The 23,514-nt window shown below is 43.4% G+C and overlaps 1 long non-coding RNA gene across 1 annotated transcript in view; it reads right to left on the bottom strand.

Annotated features, from left to right (window-relative positions):
• LOC140593931 (uncharacterized) overlaps positions 1 to 19,484 on the bottom strand; it is a 67,283-nt gene extending 47,799 nt beyond the window's left edge. The window contains exon 1 of the long non-coding RNA XR_011994382.1: positions 18,838 to 19,484. This is a non-coding gene — a long non-coding RNA (uncharacterized lncRNA). The remainder of the gene's footprint in view (positions 1 to 18,837) is intronic.
• Between the last annotated feature and the right edge of the window lie 4,030 nt (positions 19,485 to 23,514).

Below are 23,514 nucleotides of genomic sequence, written 5' to 3' on the forward strand. Positions count from 1 at the left end.
GACTTGGTGGGAAGAGGACCAGCTCGCGGTCTGAGCACTTGAGGCCAGGTGCCCATTCTGCCCCAAGCCAACTGACCACCCCTGGACAAGCCACTGCTTTGTCCTCAGTGTCCCACTCCACTAATGGAGGGCTAACAACATCTCTGACTTCCCATCCAGCACCAAAGTTAACTGCCTCCATGAAAGAACAAGTAAGCTGCCAAGCACCTCTCCTCTCCTTCCTCCTCTAGGGATTAATGCCAAGGTCTAACCCAATGGACTTAGTCAGGAAGCACTTGACTGCTTGAATCATAGAAGCCAAGTGAAAAAGCCAAATTTTGCTTCAAGCAGTGACCTTCCTTATTGAAGCCCCAAAACAGACTCATAAGGGAAAAAAAAAATCCTTCTAAGTAAGGCTGGTGAAGGCTGCAGTGCCTCCCACACCAGACACAATGACTTCACAAAGCCTTTACCCCAAGTACCAATTCTACATGAAGTTGAATGTCAGCGAGTGCAGGTTCCTGGGAGACTCGAGTCACCGTGGACTGTGGGAGAAAGGAAGTCACCCTGCCTCCCCAGCTCCCAGCAAAGTGGGATTGAGTTTGTGGGGAGAGACCAAGACCAACAAGAATTCAGTGTCTAAGTCTGAGGAAATGAGAATCTCCTTAGAAATACTTTCATCCTTCCTTCTTTTCTCTCTACTAACCTGACTTCCTACCAGTTTTTCCCAGTAATTTGGGAGACTACAAAATTCAACCTTATTCACCATTCATTGAATATTTAAGGACACTCTTCTGAGCACTCTGCATGTATGAGACTTCTATAATACAGGGTAGGTAGGAATGGTCACTACCCAATTTGTGTCACAGGAAACTGAGGCCCAGCACAACCAGGGAGTCAATAGTCTGTACTCCACAAACACAGTGGTCAACAGCCCTGATTAGTCCCTACCCTTAAGGAACTGATTTTTCTAGAATGGGGACCCAGGAAATTAGAAAAAAGAACAAACAAGATACTTTCAGGAACAAATAACATCAGTGGAGAAATCAAATGGAGAAGACTAGTCCATCTTGTCCAAGGTCACATAATGGGTAGCAGGGCCAGAATCTGGGTTGTTCTTCTCAAAGGGGCTCATCTGTCATTTCCAACCTGGCTCCTTTGGGGGAACTGACATGAATTATTACACATAAGATAACACAGAAAAGAAGAATTTCAAAAAACCCTCTTTTTAAAAACTTTCAGCAGTATATAATAACTGTATGAATGAGAATTCTCTTGACCTACATATTTGCCTAAACTCTGTATTCTTTTTTTTCTTTTCTAATTTTTATTTAAGTTCTAGTTAGTTAACACACAGTGCAATACTGGTTTCAGGAGTAGAATTCAGTGATTTATCACTTCCGTACAACACCCAGTGCTTATCAAATAGACAGCCCTCCTTAATGCCCATCCCCCATCCAGCCCATCGCCCCCACCTCCCTCTACCACCTTTCAGAAACTCTGTACTTTCTTAAGATGCAGACTGAGGGGTGGGATTTCTGGTTCAAAGTTTATGTAAACAAACAAACAAACAACACAACACAACAACTTATCCAAAATAAGTTACTGTTTAAATTATTCCCACAAAGATTGTACCTACACGAACTCCTGCCATTGATACGAATTTTTGAGAGTTTGGTGGGAGAAAAATGGCATCTTGTTGTTGCCTTCCTTTGTATCTCTTTAATTATTAATAGAGTTTTTAAATCCTTATTTTAAATAATTTTTCTATGGCTTTAAGAGAGAATTTGTCAACTCAGTGAGTAGGATATTCATAAAAGGGATAAGCACTGCATATTTCTAACTTAATTACTACACCATTAAATGAGCTCTGTACAATGTTTCTGGAAATGGGCTTTTGTCTGAGAGACAGAGAAAAGCATGTGTATTTTCTTTTCTAAATCAGAAGCTGAAAGCCCAGGCGGGGTCCTAGAAGCACCTACCACTTCCATGTCCATCCTGGGTTAGGACCTTGCCAAACGGCTCCCCTCAGCTCATAGCCGTTTCTATCCTAATTCTTTACAGCACTGTAAAGTTTTTAAGAAGAAAGAAACAAGAAGCAGTTCTCCAGTTTTTTTCCCGTGGCTAATTTAAGTTGTAGTAACACAAAAATACTTTTCACTTGAATAGCCTTTAAGATTCATTTTGAAAACAGCAGTAGCCACCTTGAGACATATTTATTGTGAGTCTTCAGCACTCCAACAGTGGGGGTACAAAGAAAAATTCTAAAATAACTACTTATAAAGCTCAAACGAATTTAATTAGACTGCTAAAAATGAAAAAAAAATACTAAATTATAAACCACCATAGACATGATTAATTACATTTACATTATGCACAAAGCACAAGAATGAAACCACCCCACGCTTGTTCCTCCCAGATTCTCAGAGGTATGTATTGTCGCCAGCCAGATGGCTCCCGGTGGAGGCAGACAGAGAGCCAGCAGCTGCAATCAGAGCAATAAGAGTTTGATCACAAAGGGCCCTGTGGGCTCTGCAGCCTCCTGACCCCCAGGCCACCCTGCTTCCTAGAGCAGGTCCTGAAATTCCTCCCTTTGGTGTTCCCAGCTAGGTTCCTAGCTGTCTCCACTGCCAGGATGGGCCTTTCCTCATCCGTCCTCTCCCATCCCCTGTGGACGCATGACACACCACTGTTTTTGATCTATCCTGTCCACTGTCACTATAGTAGGTGCTCACTATGTAAGTGCTGAAGAAGTGAATAAGCAGCAGCCAAGTGAGCTCTCCCTCAGGAGATGAGGGGGACAGACACATCAGGATGTCCCTGACATGGTAAATTGGGGGGGGGGAGGGATCGATTTTCAAACAGTGTGTAAAGAGGATAATCTGAGTTTTAATTTTATATTTAAAAAATGTGTCAATGAATAAATGTCTTTCAAATCCTTGCCCATGTTTAAAAAACTGGGTTATCGGTCTTTTTATGACATAGGTTTTAAAAGGCTTATTTCAGCCTCTGTGTTGAATAGTGTGTATGCAGAACACAAATCACTTTTGAAAATGTAAGAAAATAACTTTTTTAAAAATACTTTTTAAAGGTCCTAGTTTGGGGAATCAAAGGAGTCGAGTACCTGGTTTGGCCCCCACAGTCCATCCTTGGCCAGGCCTGGATTCTGGACCAGATATAGGGCCAGAAAACCAGATTCTCCCTGAACCTCAGTGCCCTCACCTATGAACAGAAATACTGGGGCCTAATTAGGATGTAGCACTGATGGAGGACAAAAGGTGAGGAAACAGGGCGCCTGGGCCTTGCATGTCATGGCACAGGATGCAAGGACAAAATTTCAGGCTTACACGAGTAGAGAGATAGTTGCATTACCCTAGAATCTGAAGAACCTCAGACATATATGATGGTCCTGTGGGAAATGCACTCTGCCCACTGAGTGCCTGAGGTTTGAAGGACTTCTCAAATCAAAGGAGAGGTATACAATGGGTGGTTTGTAGCTTGATTGTCATTTTTAATTAATATTGTACTGTAATTTGATGGTGTGTCTGGATTCACTGGTCCCTAAAGAGGATCATAAAATATGAAGAAAACCACAAATACCTAAGGGGGTCAGTATGTGAAAAAGTACTGTACATATATATATTCCAAAGGAAGAAAATTTAGAAGAAGCATATCATAATAGTCAGGGAAAGCTGCTATAACAAAGGGATGCAATAGTACAATGACCTGAAAAACAAAGAATTGTATTTCTCTCTCATGCAACAGTGTCAAGGTGAAGGTGGGCAGTGTAGGTGGTCAGCACCTCTCCATGCATCGTGTGCCCCCCCAAACATCCCCCAGCATTGTCATCACAAACATGGCTGAAGCTGGATGGCCGCACCTGCAGGTTTCAGCCAGCAGGAAGGGGACTGAGTGCAGAGGACTCACCCCCACTGTCACCCCAGGCCCAAGGATGCTCCACATCGTCTCCACTCATGCTCCACAGATGACAATTGCATCACCTAGCTGCCAGAGAGGCCAGGAAAGGCTATCTAGCTGAGTGGCTGAGGCCTATCATTCCATTGCTACAGAAAAAGAATGAATGGCTTTTGGTGGACAGTCTGAAGTGCCTGCCACATGCATCAAAATTCTTAAGTGGCTTACGGGCTTTGTGTTGGTACATCTGGATTTTTTTTCTGAAAATTTCATATTGCCCTCAGGTGGTGTTTGAAATAACAGTCACAGATATAATAACCTTGGGTTCTGGAGCCAGAGTGTCTGGATGCAGATCAACTGTACTAACTGGATGACTTTGGACCAATGCTTTCTCCTCCATGACCAATTTTCTCCCCAACTGTGTTATGGGAACAATGGAACTTACCTCGCCGGCAGTGTGAGCATTGAGGGAGCAGAGACCTACAATGTGCATAGCCTCAGGCTCAGTCCATAGTGACCAGGGTGGACAGCACTGGGCCTCACTAGCATCACACAGTGATCATGGTGACCGTTAGCATCAGACTTCCTCACACATGGGCCTTGGTGGTGCCAGAAGCATCACTCTCGCCTGAGCTGGGACCTCTTTCCCTTGCCTCTCCTTCCTCATCCTCAGCCCCTTCTTCAAACTCATGCATTCACCGAAAACTAAAGGCTCTTCTCTGTCCTTCCTCCCTCTGTCCTCCTCACAACCCTCAAACTCTGATATCTCCCCCACCTCCCTGTAGATTTCCAAGTTTGGGAGGCACTCGGGTCCTACTTGCAGGTAGAAGTGATGATTGGCCCTCAGATCCTGAGTTATTTAGATCTGATCTCAAGGGTGAAACAGTGCTCCCTGAGCATCCCTGAGACATCCTGCAAGGACATTAAACTGCATGCTGGTCCCCTTCCTGCACCCCAGCTAGTGGGCCAGAACCCCTTCTCCTGCATCCTCCTCATCCCCCTTTCTTCATCCCTTCCTTTCCTCCTTACACCCAAACATGTGCAAGCTTGGCTGAGCACAAGTTGAGGAGCCTCTTAAACAGCTCATTAAAACTATTAAAAGCAGAAAATTGACCTTGGGAAATGATTGTGCAATAGCTTTATTAGATTGCTTGGGGAAAAAAAAAGTTAGAAAGCTTGGCTGTCTTACTACTGATTTCTCAGGCCTCTCCATACAGGCTTCTAAATTTGGAGCTCAAGAATTATTGAGCTTTGACTGGGAAAAAACAAAAGAATCTGAAGTCCTGCCAGAGCCCAGAGTAATTCTCCAGCTCTTTCTCCCAGAGCCCTTGAAAAAGGAAGGGCCTGGTTTGTCCTCTTGGGGGAGGGAGGGTCACTGTTGAGTATTTGGCAAGGGGGGGTGTCGGGGGAGGGCGGTTTGTACAAACAGGTTGAGGCTTTCCCCACTAAATTGCCCTCTCTCTTTACAACCTTGAAATGAATTTTTGCCATCATTCATAGTTGATAGATAGGAAGAGGAAGGTGGACAAAACACCAAAACCCCACATAGTAAAGATAGGCAAATGCTTCAAAACACATTCAAAGACAAAGGTGCAGGGACAAGTGGGTGGCTCAATGGTTGAGCATCTACATTCCACTCAGGTCATGACCCTGGAGTCCTGGGACTGAGTTCCTCATCAGGCTCCCCATGGGGAGCCTGCTTCTCCCTCTGCCTATGTCTCTGCTCTTTCTCTGTGTCTTTCATGAATAAATAAATAAAATCTTACAAACAAACAAACAAAATGCTGAGGAGTGAAGACAGACGATGGAGCTGAAGAAATCCCCGAAGCACCCTCAAGGTGCTAAAGGAAGCAGGCAAAGAGGTTTTTTTCCCTCTAATATCCCAAAGCAGAGCAAAATCCATGTTGTGGAGGATCCTGGCTTGTGCTCCGTAGAAGGGGCTGCATCTCCTCCTGGCTTCCACTTCTGCAGGCAGAGCCCATGGGGGCACGGGAAACGCAGGTTCCCTCTACAGCATGGCTGGCCACAGCCCCCACGCTGGCTCACTGCTCACCAGCTGGAGTAATACTGTAAGGCTAAAAAACCAGATCTCTGATGTGGATTGGGAAAGGTATGAAGCAGTATTTCAGGAATCAAAAGGCATTGGTCAGAAGGGCACTCACTTAGAAGTCTGAATGTGGTAGGTTTGCATTTCTGAGTTGGTTCCTCTTTTCTAAAATCCATTCTTGTCTTATTTTCATGTCTTTTTCTTTAAGAAAAATGGAGGGGAGGAAAAATCCTGTTCTAATATCATAATAACAGGGGTTCCAAAGTACACCCTGGAACTGTTGCAGGGGTGGCTCCTTGTTTCCCATTGCCCAGGCCTCATCCTCCTTGGCCTGAGAGCCCTGTCAACCACTAGCTGGTTCTGGCCACCATGGACCCAGCCACTATCATCAAGGAATTGCTTGTGATGCTCCTCTCCCTGCCCTTAAAGCTGCTGGGACAATGATTACTGTTGCCAGGAGCTCTGTTAGGTGGCTCCAAGTAAGAAAGAAGGATGCACCTTGGGGGATGCTCACACTCTGGGACTGTGCTATCCTTCAGGTCAGCAGAGCAGCTCAGATGCTGTTCCTGAACACACCACCATGGCTTCAGTCTGGTCTCTACTCCCTTTTTGTAGGACCCTAGACTAGGGTATATGCACCCTTTTGGTGCCTCAGTTTTCTCCCTGTAAAGGGCAATATGACTTTCCATCCTAGGAGGATTGAGGATTAAGTAAGATAAAATAACATGTGCTGGATGGTAGTTGGCAATATTATTATTTCTACGCAAATTGCTTCTTTCCTCTGCAGACTCAGAATCCACCCTGAGCCCATTTTCTTTTGAAACTTAAAGAAATGAAAATTACAATGAAATACCACTTCTCATTTATCAGATTGGCAAAAACCCAAAAGTTTGATAATATAGTCTGTTGGTGAGTCTCTGGACACTCTCCCCAATGGCCAGTAGGAATGCAAACTGCTACAGCTCTGTAGAGGGGACTTTATAACAGCTAATGAAATTACACACATCCTTATCCTTTGACCCAAGAAACTTCAAGCAATCTATCCCAGAGATATACTGGCAAAAATGCACATTAAGAGACATATTAAGAGACTCTTAACCAATTGCAATGTATGGACCTTATTTGGGTCCAGATTTGAACAAATTGTAATTTTAAGTCAGGGGGATGTGAACATCGGTTGGATATTTGATCATTCTAAGGAATAATTAGTAGTACTCTTAGATGTGATCATGGCATCATAGTTCTGTTTTTCTCAAAGTGTCTCTGTTAGAGATACTTACTGAAAAACTTGTGAATGAATACAATGTAATATAATGTCTGGAATGTGCTTATAAATAATCCTGGAGGAGAGAATATGTGGGTGACAGGTACTCGAGGGTTTATTACAGTGTCCTATCTTTGTAGAAGTTTGAAAGTTTACATAGTAAAACTAAGATGTTGCAGATAAAGCTGAAACTCCCCCCCTTGGCCCTGCCTAATCAGAGTACTTGGAGCAATTTGTAATAATACACATACATTTTGATTAATCTAATTAATTTCCACCATTCCCATTAGATCTCAAGCACTAGGAGGGCAGATATTGCGTGAGTTTTGCTCACCAGTGTCTGCCACGGTGCCAACAACATAATAGGGCCTCAGTAAATAGTCACTGGGTAAATGAATTAATAAGTGAAGGAACTATAGAATACCTATTCACATATGGACAACTCCTTCATTTGCATATTTTCACTAGACCCCTACCTCTATCAAATGACAATACACGCATAAGGTCCAATGGCAGAACAGATTCGAGCACTTAATGGGGCCATTGGCCAGGATTCTCTGCAAAGCGCTTTTGCAGGTCTGAAGTTCCATGTCGTAGTAACATAGCAGCTCCTTTATGAAATATTCCTCTAGCTCTAAGAGATGCCTTGCAGTTGCCTGCCTCTCAATCCCCACAGCCCCTCTCAGAGGATGGTTAGTGTTTAATCTGGTACACCATCATTCACGGTCAAGCCTCCCTGTCAGACCTGGTAGGCATCGTCTAGATCTTAGTTGTCTCTGTTTCCCCTGGGCTTGATAGCTGCATGTCTCCTAATAAATATTTGCTAGAACATCATTGAGTGAGACAGTGAATGAGTGAAGGCGTTATTGTGGGGCCCTTAAATACTAATTCTCTCCTAGCTGTGGGGTCTCACTGAGTTCTGATCCAAGAGCTAGAACATATTTCAAAGTGCTTTCAAGAAGAAAAAAATCCTCGCCCTGCTGCATCCTCTCCGTAGCTTATTCTGTGTCTGCCTGGTTGGAATGTCATCCCAAAAGGCTCTTTATTCCCACAACACAGTGCCAGCCAGGCCCCTTGCTGCCACATCTGCCTTTGCCAGCAGTCCAGAGTCCCTGAAGGTGTTCTATGAGCACTGGGCATCTTCTCTCCATGCAGTTCCTTCTTTAATTTGGCTGCCAGAATGTTGAACACCAAGTTATTCTGGGCAAGCCCAGCAACTTTTGTTGCTGGCATATATGTTTTTCTCCTTTTCCTACCATTTTTTTCCCTTTGGAAATTTTTATTTCGTAACTTTTTTTGTAGAAGTTTTTTTTGGTAAGTTGCTTCAAACTCGATCAAGGGGGGAACAGAGCCCCACACAAGGATCTTGAATAAAATTATTCATTGAAAGTCTCCCCTTTCTGTTTATACCATATGAACTTGGAAAGAATCTCAAGATTGAAATTATTTTAGCACCATGTGTACCTTCAGAAAGTTGCCCCCTTCCCTGGAGAAGTGGATGACTCCAAGGCTGGGGCACAGAACATACAAAATGAACTTGGAACATCTTGTGCCAGAAGTAAGGAAGAATCAAAGAATGATGGGCGACCAGTCAAAATACGGCCCAGCTCAAAAGGGCCAAATTTGAGACAATATGAACATCACAAGTAATGATAAGAGTTTAACCCTTTGCATAAAATAAGAATGAAAAGCCCATATCAACTAATTTATTAATTGGTTGGGGGATATGTTGTTTACCTTACAGTAAAAAGAAAGTAAACAAATGGAAAAAGGAACAATGGGATTAGGATAATCACTATTTGGCAACCACACTAATCACTTTCAGGCAAGAAACATCACTGAATGAAAATGCTGGTGGGTGAAAGTTTGAGGAGTAGCAGAATATTTATACAGTCTCCAATAGCATCAATTATATTGGGGGAATCAATACCATGTGCTTCTTGATGTGATGCATTGAGAAAAACACAACATCCCTTCCGTGGTATTTCTGCGAAAGAATCACAGTCTGAATCCAATTGTGGGGAAACATCAGATCCAATGTAAGGGCCCTTCTATAAGATAATTGGCCTGAGGAGTGTACATCTAAAAAGGAAGAACTTTAGTGTACAAAAATGACATCTTGATACACCTGATTTTTGAAAAATAACTGACCTGTACTCCTTCCAAATAGCAATGTCAGGGCAAACAAAGAAAGACTAGGAGAAATTCCAAATCATAGGATACTCAAGAGTCAAGACAAGTGAATACAACATGTGATACATGATTTTCTTTTGTTATAAAGAACATTATTGGAACAGTGGGTGAAATATGAATAAAATTTGAACAGAGATAATAATATTGTGCAAATGTTAACTGTCTGATTTTGATAAATCAAATGATTATGTAAAATAATGATCTTGTTTTCAGGAAATAGATGCTTTAGTATTTAGCAGCAAAGGGTCATTTTATCATGTGTACAACTTAAGATCAAACCGTAAATGGATAGACAGATTGGATGAATGGATGAATTAATGGATGGATGGATGGTTAGTATTAAAATAAAATGGAGACCAGGCTTGCCAACCCCCTAGCAGACAAAAGCAGTTAAGCCACATAGGCAAAGTTCATTCCAGTTTATTTCATCAACGGAGGCAAAACTTAACTTAGGTCATCTGTTGTCAATGCCTCTGATAATCATAAACAAAACTTAAGGCATCTCCCTAAAATGATACAGGATAATCACTTTAACCAATCCCCTCCAACCAGAAAACCCCACTGAAATAGCCAGTCGTTCTAAAGTTTAGGCAACGTCCTTATTTTCACTATGTAAGCCATCCCATAATGTCATACTTCTGCGCTTCATATCACTTTTGGGTTTGACATCTCCATGTTCATGAACACTTCATTTCTCAATCAAAACATTCATATCTAGTAAAGCTCTCTGAATTTCCTTTTGACAATGGGTGGTTGGATGGATAAGATAGATAAGACAAACAAAATAAAATGTAACATCTGGATGAAGGGTATATAGGAATACTTTGTACTCTTCTTTCAATTTTTCTGTAAGATTGAAATTATGTCAAACTAAAAAGTTAAAGGAGAAAATTCTCAGAAAAAAAAAAAAAAAAGAGGAAAGATTGCACCCAAAGCACTTGCCTTGACAGGTAGATATCCTCCTAATCTTTATAACCTTGAGGGGGAAACTTGCCCTCCTTTCAGGAAACCCTGCATTGGTCTTTCACAACACTCACTTTCAGTGGGCCCTAATTCAGAAATGATTAAGAATTTTGAGACAGCAACAGCAGAGCATTAAACTAACCGCAATTAAACTAAGAGCATGGGGTCCTCCTTGTTCAAGTGCCGGGGCTGCTCACCCAAAAAGCCAGCACTGTCCAGTACAGTACCTGGTCCAGAAAGCAGGCCTGGTAAGTGTTTGCTAAGTGAATAGATGAATAAATAAAAGTTCCTGGAACACATTTCCAAGCTGTATATAAAGCTGAGGTCTCCTACAGCCACAATTTCAATATTGGTAGTTGATGTGGGCCTTCATAAACCAACTCTAGAAGGATTCTGGATTGCAGAGGGCACCAACCCCCACTAGGCAGCTTGGATGGTGAGCCCCCAGAGCCTCACATGGTCCATCCTCTGCTGTGACCTGTCACAGGTCACCCCAGGCTCTCAGATGCTCTGAATCTCCACGCAGGGGTGCAGCTCCAGCTAGCCCTCCTTCCCCACTTCAGTACCTCCTATTTCCATTCTGAGGAATGTGAGCCCCTCAGGAGCCCCCAGCATGAACAGTCCCCAGCTATGCCAAACTGAGGCAAAGCCACCAAATCCCTTTTCATTCGTGACCTACATTGCCATTGGCTCCATGGACTGTGCATTCTGCAAGTGGAGGGGGAAATGTTACTATGACAACAGCTCCTGGAGCTGCAGGGATGCAAAACACCTACTTTAAAAAAGTTCACTTACCCATATGGCAAATGGACTTCATTAGTTGTTTCTAAATCAAATATTCAAACAAGGTGGGCTGAAAGGGGCATATTTTTAAAGGACTAATTCAGATTTATGGCACCAGAGCTACCCGTTGAGAGTGAACATGGAGTACCATAGTTTTGTGGCTTTGTCCTTTTAGAGACAAATATTAATATGCATTAGCAACACGTTTATTGGGTCACATGAACTTGCCTGTAAAGAGAATAAAACAGACTTCTATGAGTAGGGGATGATGATACTCTATTTTCTACAAATCCCAATCTGGGTTGGTCCCTACTAAGTTCTCCTGGCTGTCTGGATTTTCTAGCTCTTTCCATGCCAGCATCCAGCAAATGCTATGAGTGACGTAGAGAGAATGAGGTTCTCAGGTCTGAAATCCAGCTTTGCTACTGATGGGCTGTGTGATTTTAGGTAAGTTATTTCTTCTCTGAGGCACAGCTTCTTTGTGAGAGACACCGTTTCCTCATTCATCCAAATGTTCACAAATGTTTCTTGAGTAACTGCTCTGTGCCTGAAGTAGTAACATCTTCCTCAAGGGGTTGTGTGGCCTGAGACCACTGTTGGGGCTAAATCATTGAGGAAATCATGACCACTCATTATCTTCTCTTCCTTTCTCTGCTCCCTGCCCCAACCACAGTTAGTTACAGCCTCCTCTGACTTGGACAGCCCCAGGGCCAAGGTCCCCAATCCCAGTCTGATTTGATTGCATTATGTTATCAACTATGTGTCCATTGCCCACTTAGACTCTGAGAGGGCTCCCTGGGATAACATTGGCTCCTACCCTGGCCCTGTCTCCCAGGACCTGGCCCTTAATCATCGTGAGTCAGATCCCATATGATTAAAGTAGCTGTTAGAGCCAGTATCAATAAGTAGTTTTGCACTTTTTCAACAAATTCAAATCATAATCACCTTCCAATGGTGGTTTCAGAATTCCTATATGGTGGGTGCTTAAGAGGGGTACCTGAGTGCTTCAGAGCAACACATGATGATCAGTGGTCTTGTTTCAAGTCATCTGTACTGTCATCACTGTTGGCGGGAGCTTAAAGCTGCATTAACATGGTACACAGTCTACCTTTGCTTCTGTTACTAGTATATGGGGTGACTTGGGCTGAGTATGCTTGCAGATTATGAAGGAGCTTGGAGCTCCCAGCTCTCATTATGTTCTAGCTGAGGGTCTGTAATCTGAGTTTGTGCACCCCACAAAGTGACCTATGACAGTCACCACTACCTTCTTCCAAAAGGACATCTTTCTTTGTTAGCTGAAAGCCTGGTCCCAGGGGGAGCTCTACAGGGAAGAAAAATGCAACATAAAACAGGGCATCAAAACTTTGAGGGACATGAAGCTGAATTCATGTCACCCTTCCTTAATTTCAGAGTCTCCCCAGCAGGGCTTGGAGAGAAATGTGGAATATCACTCTGGTCATCCCTTCTGGACACGATTATACTCTGCTTACTGCCTCCAGGAACCTACTTGATATTTCTCATCTTACTCTGATTGCATTCAAAACTTAATTAGATTATATTGATTCTGTCATAAAAAGAATAAATAAATAAAGTCCGTCTGCTTTCCCCCCTATAGTCTTTTGCTTGCTTAATATAAAAATCCCACCTGTGCCTCATGGGCTTAAACCTACATTTATTTGCTCTGTTCCACCTCTAGTCCTTTCTCTTTCCCTTCTTAAAGCTGACATCCTCCCTTAGTCTAGTGCATGGGCTTTAGTTTTTATTATTGTTATTTGCAGATCTCTGTTAGGGCTATTTGCTATCCCAGCTACCAGAGGGGAAGGGAGAAATATTTCTCCAATTCCCAGATAGTTTCATTGGCCAAAGTGTTTTTCAGTGAATTCTTCTATATTTCTTGGCTCCAAGTGCTACATCTTCCCATTATAAGGAATTTCCCTTGTGATGAAGGAAAAGCTGACAGTGCCCTATGGCAGAGGTCAGCCACCTCAAGGGGTCTGTGTGCCCACTCTCTATTATGTGGCAAATGCTCACTCATCCAACTAAACGTCCTACTGTGTGAAGTTTTCGTTGGCTCCCCCAGGTAACTGAAAGTAGATGAGAAAGAAGAAAGAAAACTAGACTGATAACCCAAAATGGATTCATGAGTGATAATCATACAAAGATACAGCTATAAAGAGCTCACACTGTGAGGCACCAGGGTGGCTCAGTTAGCTAAGTGACTCTTGCATGGAGCCTGCTTAAGATTCTCTCCCTCTCCCTCAGCAACCCCCTCCGCCTGCTGACTTGCATGCACTCTTTCTTTCTCAAAAATAAGAAGCTCACACTGTTAGTGACCATGAGACCTGGGCTGCTTGTTATGTTACTTGTATATCACATCATGATTTTTTTTATATTCTTACTTTGGGTTTTTGGAGTTATTGTTTTTTTCAAGATTTTATTTATTCATAAGAGATACAGAGAGAGGAAAAAAAGAGAGATACAGAGAGAGGCAGAGACACAGGCAGAGGGAGAAGCAGCTGCCTGTGGGGAGTCTGATGTGGCACTCGATTCCGGGACTCCGGGATCAAGCCCTCAGCTGAAGGCAGACGCTCAACCACTGAGCCACCCAGGAATCCCCTTTCCATTTATTTTGAAAGAAATCTTAGCAGGATCTCTTGCCATAGCCAAGAGGTAACCAGAAGACTTTAAACACAAAACAGTCAAAACAAAGCAATGGCACTAAATTGTAGCCTCCTGGACTCCGACCCTGAGATCTACTCTCTCCTCACCACAAGGAAAATTGGAAAATGTTAGGTGTTAAGACTATCCCAGCACCAAACTTAGACTGGCTCCTTTAAAAATATCAGGAGGACCAAACATGAATTAAAATGGAAATTATTTTCTCATCATGTCCACAGAACTCTACTGAAAAATCATATTCTATAGCATTGGAATCCCTCTATTCACCACTGGGGCTGATGCCACAGTTCAAAAATGGGGTGTATGCTCATGGAAAAGTTCATTCTAAAAAAAAAAAAAAAGAAAAAGTTCATTCTAAACTACTCACAAATTGCTCTCATATTCCATGAGTTCCTAACCCTTGCTCAAGGCTCTAGACCTACAAATCTAAACTAGAAAATCTAGAAAATCTAACCTCAACTGTCCCAGAACATCAGGCCCTTCCTGGAATGGGCAGAAGCTAGGCCAGAATTCTGGCCATAGACACACAAGATCAAAAAAATGTATTTTTAAAAAAGTTTTAATAATCTAATTTAGCAGCAAAACCATCCCCTCTTCCTACCCTTCTACTCCTGCTGTTTTATACCTTTCTCTCTTTCCCAAGTGTTCCTAACAGGTTTAAAGTCAAGGTAAAAACAAACAAACAAAAACACTCATGAAGAATCAATCTGCAGATACTACTCCCCAAGAAAAGCATATTTCACTGGAAGGGATGTTTTAGAGGTGGGCCTTAGTTCACAATAATAATATTCATTATGACTGCCAAAATGGGAAAAATCCAAATCTCAGCAATGAGGTATTGATTCTGCAAGCCGTGGGACACCCATACAATAGAATTCTATCCAGCCATTAAGAATTATGTTTTAGGAGTACGAAACTGACATGGAGAGAAATTTACTTTATAGAACCAATTCAGGCAGTCTTTCTAGTATGACTGCATAGACTGAATATGAACTAAAACTTAAGATCAAGTATTCCCTACCTCCATTGGCTTCCATGAAATATTGCATTAATTCCTTGAGTTACAGAAAAGAAGGATTCCATGTCCAAGTACATTGGAAAAACTCTAGATTAATCATAGTGAATGAAGTTCTTTGCTACCAAATTTCTCAAATCTTTGAGTACGCTGATGTGCATCATAAACTTCCAAGAGGAGATGCTTTAGTGACCCACTTCCTAGACTTACTTAATCATGAGGCTAGTGTTCTAGGGACCATACTTTGGAAAAGATAGATAGATGGATGATTGAATACATGCATTGATGATCAATACAGAAGTCTAGAAAGTACACACAAAATGTTAACACTGGTTCTCCCTAGTTATAAAAATATAGGTAACTTTTATGGGTGTCTTATTACCCACAATGGACATTTCTTTTTACGTAATTTTAAAATAACAAAGCTGTTCTGTTATTTTTTAAGACACCTGGAGAAGAGATAGAGATGGGAAAGAGAGTTGTCATTCTCAAAGCCAGCTGTGTGACTGCTTTGTACACATGCCAATGTTAATTATTGCTCTTCTAAAGCAATGAGGCAGACTCCCTGGATGACTTTCCCATGGTTCCTATTGGCCATCATGGAAAACACTTTGTCTTTGATTAGTGTCTAGTCATCACCATTATCATCATCAAAGTCACTGATATGATTTCTTTCTCCATTTTTTTTATTGAGGTAAAATTCACCTAACATAAAATCAACCATTTTAAAGTGTACAGGTCAGTGGGATTTATTTCATTCACAATCTTATGCAACCATCTCTTCTCCCTAGTTCCAATTGATAAGCATTGACGAGGATGTCTAATGCTGCCTTAGACTATGCCCCACTCCCCATCTTTTTCCAAACAGAATTGAGGTGAGCTGTCAAAGGAATGGATATATACTAAGGTTAATAAAGCTGGAAATCAGGGCCATGGAAAGAGAAAGGGACAAATATACCAACCACGAGGTTAATACAATGCTTGTGATTGAGCATCACGAGTATCTCTGAACTTCCTGACAGCCAGGGCAAAATGGGAAACACAGAAATAAATGGCTATTATCAGAAAGGAGAAAGCTTGGTGTAACTCAGGAGAGCTTAAGTATTTTTCTTGGGACTTAATTCTTAAACTTTTCATGTGGATTTCATGCATAGAGCAATAGACACAATAGGCATTGCCCTTGACTATAACTGTATTAACAAATGCACAAGGAAGAGTTTTCATGTGGTTGTTTTTCAACAAATATTTACTAGATGAATTAATAAGTAAATGAATAAATGGATGAATAAAAGGTAAATCTCTAACAGCTCAGTTGTATTGCCATCACACAAATCCTTTGTAAACTTGTCAGGATGATAGAACTAAGCGCCCCGTGAAGATGGCAAGCATTGCTGGACCAATAAGGAAATTCTTTTTACGTAGACCTAAACATTGAGGAAGATATTAACCATTCTAATCAAATAAAAAAATCTTAGGAAAGTGTGGATTATCTCCTAATGGCGCTAACAACGTAGGAAAACCATCAGTCCTTGAGTGCTGCTTAATTGCTTACAATTTTAGGGAGGTTTTGGAATGACGTGGTCTCCATTGTTCATTCTGATACAATTACATTGGTTAAAGCTCAATTTTTGTTAAAAAAGATTTTCAGGGACACCTGGGTGGCTCAGCGGTTGAGCATCCGCCTTTGGCTCAGACCGTGATCCCAGGATCCAGGATCAAGTCCCACATCAGGCTCCCTGCATGGAGCCTGCTTCTCTCTCTGCCTATGTCTCTGCCTCTCTCTCTCTCTCTCTCTCTCTCTCTCTGTGTCTCTCATGAATAAATAAATAAATCTTTAAAAAAAAAAGATTTTCACGAGTTCCTGGAATATATCTGCTCCCCTAGACCTTGGAAGTATGAGAGTTAGAACAACCACATAGGCACAATACCACCTTTCACCCTGCCTCATTCCATCCTGTAGAGTTGACTCATTCCCTCCAAAGCTCCACTGCCTCAGTCATTCTTATCTTAGACTTTAGGAGAAGAAATTCTGCCATCCAATGGTATTTTCGTGATTTTTCTAGGTTCTGGCCTCAAAAACAAGTATTTCTCCTCCTTCCACACTTCCCAAATGAGGGAAACATACTAACAGCTCCCAGTGAGAGATTTGCAGGAGGATTACAGTGGAAGCCGTGAGAGGAAATGCCCTAGAACGTATGTCCGAGATGTACACACGGATTTCCCAGTGTTGACATTACAGACTACTTTTTATTTCAGAGTGGGTTTTTTTTCTTTGTCATTTTCTCCCTTCTGTAACTATTCTAAAATTGATTCTTGGAAAGTTGTTTGGTTTTATTTTAATAAGAAGGTTTCAAGTGAGAGAAGCCAAGGTGTGGAAAGTTGCTTGTCTGGGTCCTCAGAGGCTGTGGGAGACAGACGCCTTTACCTCTTGCCCACGTACCATGCGCCACCTTAGAGATGTGCTGGGAGGATTAAATGAGATAATGCAGAACTCAGTGGCTCAGATCGAGCATACACTAATTACCATATTGTTAATATAACTACAAATGGTAGCTATCAACATTAGTTGATGTTTTTATTTTGCATAATGGTAGAAACATTGACACAGCGGTGGTAAGAAGAAAAAGTCGTCTCTAATCCCATTTCCTCAAGAAATCAAACTATTGTCATTTGCCCACAGCCTCTTCCAGTCCTGACCCACATGATTCATACAGTTATAATCATATAGAAAATGAAATTTTGCATTCTGGGTTTTTTTCAGCTAACATTATATGATAAGCATTTTCTGCGACAAATGAGTCATTAAATGGTGATTTTATTTTATTTATTTATTTATTTATTTATTTATTTATTTATTTATTTATTTTTAAATGGTGATTTTAAAAGTCATACATATTCAGGGGCAATAAGATGCAGTGACCCTCTCTAGAGCATAAGTTGTCTCCTTCATATTTTTTTAAATTAAAATCCCTCAAAATGACCGATGCTGGCCCTGGAAGTAACCAAATTCGGTGTAAGAAAACCAATGTCACAAGGAGGCAAGCAAATCACAAGGATGAAGGAGCATTAACCTTTTCTAAACTTGAAAGGTGATGGGTTTCAGTTTGCTACAATATACAAATGTACCTCTAAATATGATCGCAGGGTGTACTGCCTTTCTGATATGAGTGCAGAATCTGACCTCCCAGACCAAACTAAGAGTATTTGAAACCTGCAGATCAAAGAAGGCCAGCTGGGGAATGCAGGCTGCTGCTTCTCCCTCCCCACGTGCAGAGGTCTGAGCAGGGAGAGGCAGGACAAGAACGGGGCCAGCCAGAGCCATAGAATGGAGAGAGCACAGAGCCTGCCTAGGAACAGAGATAGAGTGCATTTAGGCAGAAACATCAGGTGTGGGTCAAGAAACGTAGGGCAAGTAGATCAGCAAAATTGATTGGCCTGGAAAATGGAAACTCTTGAATTCCGCCAAGGAGATTTTGAGTGTAATTGGATGGGTGTTGGAGGGCCCCTGGGAGCTATCAAATAAGGAAGTGGGCCAGCTAAGGTGCTCAGTTGGAAAGAGGGGAGAACAAAGTGGTAGAGGTAGACAGAGGAGAAAACTTGAACAGGGGTCCAGAAGACAAGGTTGATGGTGACTGAGAAGAACCAGGAGCCACATTCCAGACTCTGTTCTATGTACTCACTAATTTAATCTTAAAACAATCCTCTGCCTTGGGTACTATTACTATAATTCCTGTTTTCCAGATGCCCCCCCCCCCAAAAAAAAATGGAAGTCCAGAATTATTGGACAACCTGCCAAGGTCACAGGTAGTAAGTGGCAATGCCAGAAGTCCAAGCAGGCTGGCTCCTCTGAGGGCCCCTGTCCACCCCAGCCTGCCTGTACAGAAGCATGAGATGTGTGATAGAGGCCAGGTAAGGAGCCACCAGGTCAGGGGAGGCATTTCAGGCAGAGGTGACAACACACACAGAGACACAAGAGAGGAAAAACAATGTGCTACTTACGGGGAAGGCAAAAGTTCCAAGAAAGAAATATCCTGGTGCAGATGGACAGGCCAGAGAAGGACATCTCGACATCTTCTAATCTCTGGCTGGCAGTGTGGAGGGGCCGGTGACAAAAGCCAGGAAGCTCTGCTCCCCTCTTTGTTTCCCAGATAGCCGAGCCCAGTAATCTGCACAGGAACTTGGTTTCACATGCTGGTTTTCAGTTGGGAAGGATTATTTTAGTTGAGGCTGCCTCCATTCGGGCCGGTCTCAATAGAGTCATTCATCCACCTATCAAACATTTATTGTGTGCCTCTCAATAAAGCTCACCAGCTATACGGAGCTTAACAAAATGGCACAGTGCCTGCCAAAATCCACACCTGAGGTGAACTTCCAGCCAGCGTGCAACTACCTTGGGCAAAGGGTCTCCCTCTAAGCTACCTCAAACCTCTTTGTCCTTTCTTGGGAAAATCTCATCCCACAGAGCAGTGAGCTTGCATAAGCTGCTTCCTGCTGAAGAAAATCAGGTTTTACTCCCTTGCCGCTGATAAAATAAACAGCTGGGATACATGATTTCACCTTGAATACAGCTGCCTAGAAACCCCATGATCCAAACTGGTGCTTTTCTTGTTATACTCAGATACACTCAGCCCAAAGTGTAGCCAGGGAGCCAGCCTCTCCTTCCAGTTCCCTGAGCTGAGGGCACTGAAGTTGCCTCCCAGCATGAGCTCTAAAGACGGAGATTTTGGAGCCCAACGCTCTCTAAGTCTCAGGGTGCCTATTCTGGGAGAACTCAGAGGTCCGGTCAACAGTGGACCCTAATGGGGCAAAGATAGAGTTCAGTGGGTTCCCCGAAACTGGGCCATCCCTGGGATCATCACGACTTGAAAGCCATTGCTCTAAACTTGTTTCCTTCCAACAGCCCACTGGCCCACGTTACGAACATCCACCAGTCCATTCTCAAAACTACCATTTCAATTACAACCTGGCTTAAGGCTCTTAAGATAATGAGATGACCTCATTATCCCGGAGTTGGGGGCAGTGAACTTGCACTGAGTAGGGGGCATGCAGAGAATTTCTGAGCCTTGGCATGAGCAGCAAATGGCCCAGACACAACTCAACACACCAATGAGTAATTCTCACGGAAATAAAGGTGCATTTATAAAAGCAGCAGCAGCAAAGATTTGTCTAGCACAGGTTTGCAAAAGGACCTACATCTCTACTTAAGAAAGACTGCTTCTTATGCAATTAAAATGAGTCTTCCATCTGTCTAAAAACCACTTACATAAAGCGCCCCCTTCTCCCTCGCCTCCACAGGTTCTTCATCTGTGGGTCAGGTCAGGCTTCTGGCCAGCATGCACCCAGCCAACGGCTAATGTGTGCACAGCCACGCAGGGAGGAAAGCCCCTTAGGGGAGAGCTTGCTTTCAACATACATAGGAGCAGTCCTCATGGGGGGAGCATGCTTCTCCCACATCCATTAGCATATAGTTCCATCTGCACCCCTGCTGTGAGCAGTTTGGAAGTAGATAAAGTCTGAAAATATTACATATGTATGTCTGTACACACACTCACCCAGAGCATGTCCCTGAGCAGAATGGATGAAGAGGTGGCTTTCCTGGAAAGAGCTCAAATCTTCCCTCTCTCTACCTACACACGGACACATGCTCATTTGTCCCTTTAAAGATGAGGAGACTGAGAGGGTTGTTTCCCAAGATGGACTTGCAGACTCCAGGATAATACTGGTGGCCTGCTTGCCGCCCACATCCCAGAGGCTCAGGAAGTGGCAATGCAAACCAGGCCAGCCCACCAGGGCGGGAGGGCTCCCGGGGCTCCCGGAGAACAGCTGAGCCCCTTCTCCCGGTGTCCGTCTTCCAGGCAGCCCTCAGGCTCGCACCCCTCCGGCTCTGCCTCTGCGCCCCATCTGGGAGAAGCCGCAGCAGGAGGGCCTGAGTGAGAAGTTGGAGCCAACATCCGGCCTGGGCGTGGGCATCGGGAGGGATGAACTCAGCCTGGGCTCGGCACTTACTAGCTGGGTGACCGCCACGCAGCTCACCCATCCCTCCACGCCTCACCTCCCTCATCTGCGCCATCCGGACCACAGTGCCTGCCTACCGGGCCTGCTGACGGGTTGAATGAGATAATGCACGCCAAAAGCTTCCTCCAGAGAGGAAGCACACTCCACCAAAGGCTCTCCACAGCGTTTGGCAGGCTCGTGGTCTTGCCTGCCTCGTTACTGCTTACAAGATTGTCACTTCTTTGAAGGCAGGACTGGCAGCTTATTCACTCCCCTATTCCAATGGCTAACACCTAGTTCCAGGCGCACAGTAGGCACTCTTTAAATATTCATTGAATTCATAATTAAGTTATGAATTGGACCCAGGCTCATAGTGTACCTGTGATAGTTAATTTTAGGTGTCAACTTGGCTGGGCCATGGTGCCCAGGTATTTTCTAGCATTATTCTGGATGTTTCTGTGAGGGTGTTTTTTGGCCGAGATGAACATTTAAATGGGTGGACTTTGAACAAAGCAACTTGCCCTCCATAATGTGAGTGGGCCTCATCTAATCAGTTGAAGGCCATAGAATGAAGACTGACCTTCCCTGAACAAGAAGGAATTTTGCTAGCATACCACCTTTGGACTTGACTACAACTGTCCCGAGTCTCCTGACTACCTACCCTGCAGATCTTGGACCTGCCAAGCCTCTACAATCACATGAAACAGTTCCTTTAAAATAAATTTCACTCTTTCTATACATATACACATTCTGTTGGTTCTGTTTCTCTGGACAACCCTGACAAATAAAATACCTAATCTGCTAATGGAGAAACTAGCCACAGGAGTATGTATGTACCCTCTTTAGCCTAGATATACAGTTAATACTGGTTTCATAGCACTTTTGTGAGTTTAAATAGCCATGAATCACACCCATTCAACCCAGTGCTCTCCTTTGATCCTCACATAGTCATGATGGCTAGGGATCATGAATATTCTCTTTCAAAAGAAGAGGAAAGTCAGGCTCAGAGAGGTCAAGTAACTTTACTAAGGTCACACAGTGTAGTAGATTGCAAAAATGATTGAAATTTTTCACCTCTTTCTGTTTCCAAGCTCTTAGTCACATAACTTTGTAGGGTTCCATCCACTACAACCCTGGATTCAGCCAGGTGACTTGCTTTGGCCCATGAGATGTTAGCAAATGTGATGCTTACATAAGTGCCTATATGACTAGGGCCAGCCTTTTTTTTTTTTAAGATTTTATTTATTTATTCATGAGAGACACAGAGAGAGAGGCAGAGACATAGGCAGAGGGAGAAGCAGGCTTCCCACGAAGAGCCCTATGTGAGCCTTGATCCCCAGACCCCGGGATCATGCCCTGAGCCAAAAGCAGATGCTCAACCACTGAGCCACTGAGGTCGCTCATCCAAGGCCAGTCTTGCTCTTGGTCTAGCATTGCCATGAGAGCATGCCCAGGCTAGCTTGCTACAGGCTGGGAGGTAGTGACACAGAGTCAAAATATCCCATTAGCCTGGCCCAGGCCATCCTAAATCAGCAGTCCCCTACCCCCAGCAATGCAAATAAGATTCTTAAGATCAACAGAGCCACCAAGCTGACCATCTCTGAAGTATGACTGATAAGTCGTTTGTGCACCATGGAGATTTCAGCTGGTTTTGTTCCGAAGCATTATCTTCACAACTGCTGGCTGATACACAGAATTAATGAGTCATCTGACCAAGCCTAACTCCACATGCCTCCCAAGCCTAACTTCACATGCCTCCCAAGCCTAACTCCACATGCCTCCCAATGCACCAGTGTTGGGATGTCACCTGAGGGCAAGTCTCCCAGGTGGGACAGAACTCTGAAAAAGTTAAGAAGAGGTTCCCTTGCAGTGTAGGCTGGAGAACATCGTGCCTCCTGTCACGGGGCTGCCCAAGAGGCAAGCAAAGCACGGTGCCAGGCATGCCAGGAAAGGAGGGGCAGCGACACGAAGATGAAACTTTTTTTTTAAAGAACTTGATATTTCAAAAAATAGGCATTGAAGTAGTCATCATAACTTTTTCAGAATTCCTTATGCTATTTTATGGTGTAGGTTTTTTTTTTTTTTTTTAATGAGAATTACATCTGAGGCAGTGGGTGTGTCCCCAGAATCTGTTGCAGGTGTAGGATCTTAAAGGGCCAGCGTACCCCCTGCTCCTTACAGGTGTGGGGAGCCAAGGACTGTGTTTGGCCTGAGCAGCCAAGGCAGGGCAGGCAGGAAGTAGCGCATGAAGCTGCCTGGGGGGCGGGGGTGGGGGGACACCCAAGGCAAGGAGTTGGGCCTCTGCAATCTGTTTCCAACTGCTTGTGCCTATGAATCATCTACATCCACACTCCCTCGCAACCCGCATGTTACATAAATAATGTACAAAATGAGCAAAATCAAGCCGCTGCCATGGATGAGCTTGACCTTGGATTGTCATGGTGGGTGGAGCCGGGGGCCAGGGCTGCTTTAGAGAGTTGTGAGCTCTCTCCAGAAGGGTAGGTCTTGCTTGGCTTCTCTACATCACTAATAGCTTTTAAAAAGTCAGTCACCTTCAAGGCCCAAGCCCTGAGGAAACTGTCTTCAATGTCAATTTCTCACCTCGTAAAATCCCTGAAAAGGAAAATAAAAGCAGGCTTGACTTCCAAGAAGAAAAAGGAGCTCAGAGCAATCTCAGAAGAT

This window comes from Vulpes vulpes, chromosome 9 (assembly GCF_048418805.1).
Source record: "Vulpes vulpes isolate BD-2025 chromosome 9, VulVul3, whole genome shotgun sequence".
Lineage (NCBI taxonomy): Eukaryota > Metazoa > Chordata > Mammalia > Carnivora > Canidae > Vulpes > Vulpes vulpes.